This window comes from Vipera ursinii, assembly GCF_947247035.1.
Source record: "Vipera ursinii genome assembly, chromosome: 1".
In the NCBI taxonomy this organism is placed as follows: domain Eukaryota; kingdom Metazoa; phylum Chordata; class Lepidosauria; order Squamata; family Viperidae; genus Vipera; species Vipera ursinii.
This window is the reverse complement of record NC_139512.1, coordinates 72,992,844-72,999,152: the sequence shown is the minus strand read 5'-3', so window position 1 is coordinate 72,999,152 and position 6,309 is coordinate 72,992,844. Positions and strand designations below refer to the sequence as shown.

Sequence of the window (6,309 nt, the reverse complement as noted above, 5' to 3'; positions counted from 1 at the left end):
GAGCCGAGGTTGACTACCCCTGCCGTACTCTTAAACTTACATTTTCCCTTTAATCCTCCAAGGGGCTTCTTTGATAAAGACGCCGCTTGATTAAACCATTTGGACAAATTAAAAGGCTGAACGTTATAAAGACAAAAGATGTAAAAAGCCCTTCTTATGCACGTCCGCTGAAAAGCGTGAGAAGTACCTACGACCGGTCCGCAAAGACTGCCGTCACCACGGAAACACAGTTACGAGAAATGTCGCCGCCCCGGTTGGTAACGCCGAGGCAAGCTACCTTAAGACGGGCAGAAACCAAGCCAAAGCAGGACGTCGCTCAATCGGGCCAAGCCGCAGAGAGGAGACCCAGGGCGGGGCAAGTAAGTTCGTTCCCGGCCGCCGCCGCCGCCGCCTCGACGTCACGTAAAAAGCTCCGCGGCCCGGGAGTGGCGCCCCTCCCCCCATCGCGCCGCGCCTCCCCACAATCCCGTCGCGAGGCCCTTGCGAGGCGGGGCTTGAGGCTCGGAAGGCGGGCGAAGCCGATGTGCACATGCGCGCGGGGCGGGGCGGCTTTTTGGGGGGTCGGAATCCGGCACGGGAGGTGGCCGAAGTTGCGGTCCTTGTGACTCGAGTCTCGCTCGGCGGCGGCGGCGAACCCGGGGAGCTTCTCCTTCGTCGCCTCCGGTTGGGGGGAAGAGCTCCGGAGCGGAGCGGTAGCTCGGGCGCCCCCTCGCTTTCGCCTCGGCCCTGGGCTATATGGCTCGGTAGGAGCGTGAAGGTGAGGCCCCGCTTCTCCTCCTTTGGTCCTGCTGCTGCCTGACAGGTGCCTCTGCGGAGGCCGTCTCTAGGACACCCCCCCCCCGCAGGAGTACCAGACATTCGCCCAGCCCCGGGGTCGGCAACCTCGGCTCTTTTATGACTCGTGGACTTCAACTCCCAGAATTCCTGAGCCAGCATAGCTGGCTCAGGAATTCTGGGAGTTGAAGTCCACGAGTCATAAAAGAGCCGAGGTTGCCGACCCCTGGCCCAGCCGACCTACCTTCCTTTGCCGCCTTTGGGAACTCTATGGTCCCCGGGGTCTGCTTCCAGTTTGGGCGGGGGGGGGGGCGCACAGGTTGCTGCTCTTCCCCCCCACCCCCTCCCGGGTGTTGTGCGTGCGCGCGAACTTTCCTCGGTGTAGGCTGGTTGCCTCCTGCACTCTTTCCCCCCCCCTCCCAGCCCCGCCTTTTCCCTCTGCTTTTTCTTCCTGGCTTGCTGGTGTTTTTTGTGTTTTGCTCGCTCGCTCTTGCTTGCCGTCCGTTCCCGAGCAGGGATTGTTAGGGGGGCTCTTTCGTGTCCCGATCAGCCTTGGTGGAGCAGTGGGCTGATGCCTCCTTAAGTAACTCCGGCTGCCTGCAGTTAGTGCAGGTTCGCGTCCCACCAGGCTCAAGGTTGACTCAGCCTTCCGATCCTTCCGAGGTAGGTAAAATATAGGACCCAGATTGTTGGGGGCAATTAAGCTGACTTTGTAATAATGCCGCTTGGGTGTGGGTGTGTGTGAAAGCCCTAATAAGCAGGCATATACATAGAATGAAGGCTACTGCTAAGCTTGTAAGCCGCCCTGAGTCTTCGGAATAAATGGAATAAAAATAAAAATCTTTCCCTTGAATGTTTACTAGGGGTTGTCTGTAGACTTCCAAGCGTTAAGTCTCATATACATAGAATGAAGGCTACTGCTAAGCTTGTAAGCCGCCCTGAGTCTTCGGAGAAGGGCGGGATATAAATGGAATTAAAATAAAAATAAAAATCGTTCCCTTGAATGGTTACTAGGGGTTGTCTGTATACTTCCAAGCGTTAAGTCTTGCAGTTTGATGGCCATCTATGTGTGGGACTCGCGTCTTAGGCTGTTTCCTGGGTGTCTGGCACGGACGAGGAGACCAAGTTAGTTTCTGTCTTTCAGGATTCCTTGGAGGTAACGTATTTTTCTGGTGCTGCCCTTGCGCACGATCTATTTCGGTGCGTCCTGCCCTTAATCCTGCCTTATGCTTCTTTCTGTGACCTCCTGGAAGTCCTGTGTTTGGCGAGTTGATTGGCCTTGTAAAAGGCTATTAGTCCTAACCTGTTTTTGCGAAAGGAATTAAGACCGTACACCAAACAGCTCTGCATACCGCAAGGAATTTTTGTAATTTTTTTCCTGTTGTGAGTTAATGTAATCGGTAGCTCTAAGGAAAGTTGCCTTAATAAAACAATTGGGCTTAATATTTTATCAGCAACCTATTGTCTGGGTTTCAATATTTAGCTTGCCAACCCATGTTAAACTCCTTTCTCTCTACCTCGTTTTTCTAGCCATTGATAACATTTATTATCCCATGTTTTAAAATGTTCTGAATCTTCTTTTTCATTTTCAGTGTCAATCTGTCCATTTCTGCACAGTCTAAAATTTTCTTCATTATCTCTTCCTCCGCTGGTAATTCTTCATCTTTCCAATGTTGAGCAAATACAATTTTTGCTGCAGTTAACATATGTAACATTAAATGTACACATGCCTTCTCATAATTTCCTACAATTATACCTAACAAAAATAATTCTGGCTTAAAATCTATGTGTTTTTTATTTTTCATTAAGCACTTGTGACTATAAAAAATTAATAAAATATTGGGGGGAAAAAACAATTGTGAAGAAACTACAAAGAACATGTGCATTGCCCCTCTAATTGTATCCTGGGAATTCCACCAAAAGCTTCAAGTTATTTCCCATTGATTGTGTCAAGACTCAAGAAAATTGAAGCAGTTTAGCCTTTCCTTAATATATGCCTGCATTGACATAATTGGTAGATGATTTCTCATTTTGTCTTGCAAAAAAGAGCAATAGGCGTAATTCTTGCTGCTTTAAGCCAAATTTCTAAAAAGTTTCCAGTCCTTATAAAGATTTGCATTTAAAGTATTTTGTTTTCCTTGAATTAAAATCTTTTTCTTTCTATAGAACTTGATAGCATTATTTAAATGAAAATTGCCTATATTTTATTATTTAAAAAACATGTAAGGATTGGCTTATTTGTGGTAATCAAAAGGCTTAGCTTTGTTTCTGTTCACAAAGGATGCTATCTCCAACAAATGTAAATGCAAGTGAGGATAACAAGATAAAGCATTATCTTTTTAATTAAATTTACCTGGAAAAACAATGGATATTTTTTAAAATAACATATTATCTCTTGATGTTTATTTTCTTTAAACTGATTAGTCAGTTAATTATCTGGTGAAATGCTGTTGCTGAAGTGAAAGGATAAAGCAATATTAATATCCATTCTCAAAAAATATTGGGTTAAGTTTAATAGTTTAAAGCTTTTTAATTTAAATGCATTTTGTTGAAATCTGTATATTTTTAAAAGCAGATGATTTGGAAATAGCAATGCATACGATTTGTTCCATACCAGTGAGTCAAGAATGTAAACAAATAATGGACTTCAGCCATGTTCTTAATACTCAGATCAAAGTTTCTCATGAAATCTCTCCTATTCATATTCAAGTGCTGCTTCCAAGATAATAGATTTGAGATTTTTAAAAATAGTTCTTTTGCAAATAATGTTAGTAAGACATTATAATAGTATAGTTAAGGCAATCTTATATATACCTAGAAATAAATTACATTGAAATCAGTGGATATATTTCTGAGCAGACATTCTATTGGCCACAAACACATATGGCCCGCTTTGATTTCAATATGCCATATTATTGATATTTATTTATTTAATTTATATGGTTTCCCATCTTATATGCATGACTCTGGTTGGCAAACAATTAACAGAATAAAAACACTTGAAAAAAAGTAAATTAAGAAAAATATGCTTTACTCTCTCATTAAAATTAGTACTTAGTAATTTATAGATTGTACTGTGATTTGCATTGGTTTTAAAAAATGTGATTTTATTGCTGCCATATTTTAACTGGTTTGAATAATGATGTTTGGAAAGGTACCTGATTTTTTTATATTAAAATCCAATATAGCTTGTTTGCTTTTTCATTCCTGAATTGTTGTTGGACTTTCCTAAGCTAGCTGGAAACGTGGTTTGGCATACTTCTAATCATAAGTTAAATCTAGCTCACATTTGGAATCTTTTGTCTACTGGGAAATGTTTTTGGAAGAAATTAACTGCTTTATTTATTTAAAAGTTTAGAATAGAGTAGAGTAGAATAGAGCTGGAAGGGACCTTGGAGGTCTTCTAGTCCAGCCCCCTGTTCAAGTAGGAGAGCTGTACCATTTCAGACAATGACTGTCTACTCTCTTCTCAAAAATCTCCAGTGACGAAGCGCCCACGATTTCTAAATGCAAGCTGTTCCACTGGTTAATTGTCCTCACTGTCAGGAAGTTTCTCCTTAATTCCAGGTTGCTTCTCTCTTTGATCAGTTTTCAACCTTTGTTTCTTGCCCTGCCATCTGGTGCTTTGGAGAATAGTTTGATCCCCTCTTTTTTGTGGCAGCCCCTCAAATACTGGAATATGTCTATCACGTCACCTCTATTTCTTCTTTTCTTTAGACTAGCCAAACTCAAGTCCTGCAGCCATTCTTATATGTTTTAGTTTGCAGGCCTTTGATCATTTTAGTTGCTCTTCTCTGAACCTTTTCCAGGGTCTCAACATCTTTTTTGTAGTATGGTGACCAAAATTGGTTGCAGTATTCCAAATGTGGTCTTATTAGGGTTTTATAAAGCGGTACTAATACTTCACGTGATCTTGATTCTATGCCTCAGTTTATACAACCCAGGATTGTATGAGCTTATTTGGCTGTTGCTGCACACTTCCTCTTAACAGTTTGTGATTCTAAGTTGCATAAAAAAGTTTTTTTTTTAAAAAAAATGAACATTTTACAAAAGGAAGAACTTTTCCCTTTTCCTGATTTAATACGGACAGTTATTCATTTTCAGTTTAGACAAGATGAATTCTAAATTTAATGCCTTAATAAGAATATTTTGGCATTGATGACCTAAGAGCTGATCAGTTAGACTGTTTTGTTCCTGCTGGATGGTCTGATAATTCAAACTGGGACCATTGAAACTATACTGGTAGTCCTCGACTTACCACCACAATTTAGCCCAAAATGTCTGTAGCTAAGTGAGACAGTTGTTAAGTGAGTTTTGCCCCATTTTACGACTTTTCTTCCCACAGTTGTTAAGTGAATCCCTGTAGTTAAGTTAGTAGCATGGTTGTTCAGTGAATCTGGCTTCCCCATTGATTTTGTTGTATCAAAAGGTGATCACATGATCCCAGGACACTGCAACTGTCATAAATATGAGTCAGTTGCCATGCATCTGAATTTTGATCACATGACCATGGGGATGGTGCAATGGTCATAAGTGTGAAAAATGGCCTTAAGTCACTTTTTTCAGTGCCATTAAATCTTTGAATGGTCACTAAATTAACTGTTGTAAGTCAAGAACTGACCTGTATTCTATCCAATCATCTAATTTTTAAAAGATCGTCAATTAGCAATATGAAGCTGAAACTTGGATTTTTGTATTTTTTTATAATTTCCAATCTCAGTAACTGTGAAATGTTATGACAATGCATAATGCCATTTATTTAGCATATAGCTAGCCATCAAAACTGGCTGCACATAAACGAAATTCTCCTCAAAAAAGTGTTTTACTACACACAGAGAGAGAGGGAGAGAGAGAGAAAAGAGAAGAGATTAAATACTCTTTAGTTTTAACTTCCAATTAACCTTTAATGGTGTAAACCACATAACATCGCATGATGTATCGGAACTTTTTCCCCATTGCTGGCATTGTGGTGGGTGCAGTTTCGTTGTGATGCCTCTGGCCCGCAAACCATGCAAACAGTTTTCAAAATTCTTATTAAGAATAAGCCATGAATGTAAAATTGCAGAGGTCAGAATAAGTAATTCGAGTTCAGTTATAGTCACAGCATGCTTACAATATTCTGTACGAACTAGGATTTCTAAACTGGAATGTGTCTTGCAAGCAAACATGTTGTCTGCATAGCACCAACCTGAAGTTATGTGTAATGAAATTTGCTCAGGTTAAATGTCTGTTGGTTGTTTGAGTTCGGTACTCTATCCCAGTTTTTGCCAACTGCAAAATTCTAGGATTCCATGAAACATTGTGATTGGAAGAAAAACTTTTAAATTTCCCACGCTGTGCAATACTAGTACTTGTACTGATGGAGATTTTTATGAACCAGGACTCAACTGCCAGCCTGCTGTTTTGTTTTGTTTTGTTATAAACTTTGCAAAGCTAGATTGTAGGTTGGAAGTGAGTGGCATTGTGAAGTTTTCATGATTTGTTAGATTTTTATGCAAGGGTTTCCTGAGATCTGAAAAATATCTTAAATGTTCT

The 6,309-nt window shown here is 41.1% G+C and overlaps 1 protein-coding gene across 2 annotated transcripts in view; it reads left to right on the top strand.

Moving 5' to 3' along the window:
- The first annotated feature begins 555 nt into the window (after positions 1-555).
- Positions 556-6,309, top strand: part of PALS1 (protein associated with LIN7 1, MAGUK p55 family member) — a 68,768-nt gene continuing 63,014 nt past the window's right edge. For both annotated transcript variants that reach the window (XM_083349024.1, XM_083349025.1), the window contains exon 1: positions 556-757. The gene's annotated coding sequence lies outside the window, so the exon portion shown is untranslated. The remainder of the gene's footprint in view (positions 758-6,309) is intronic.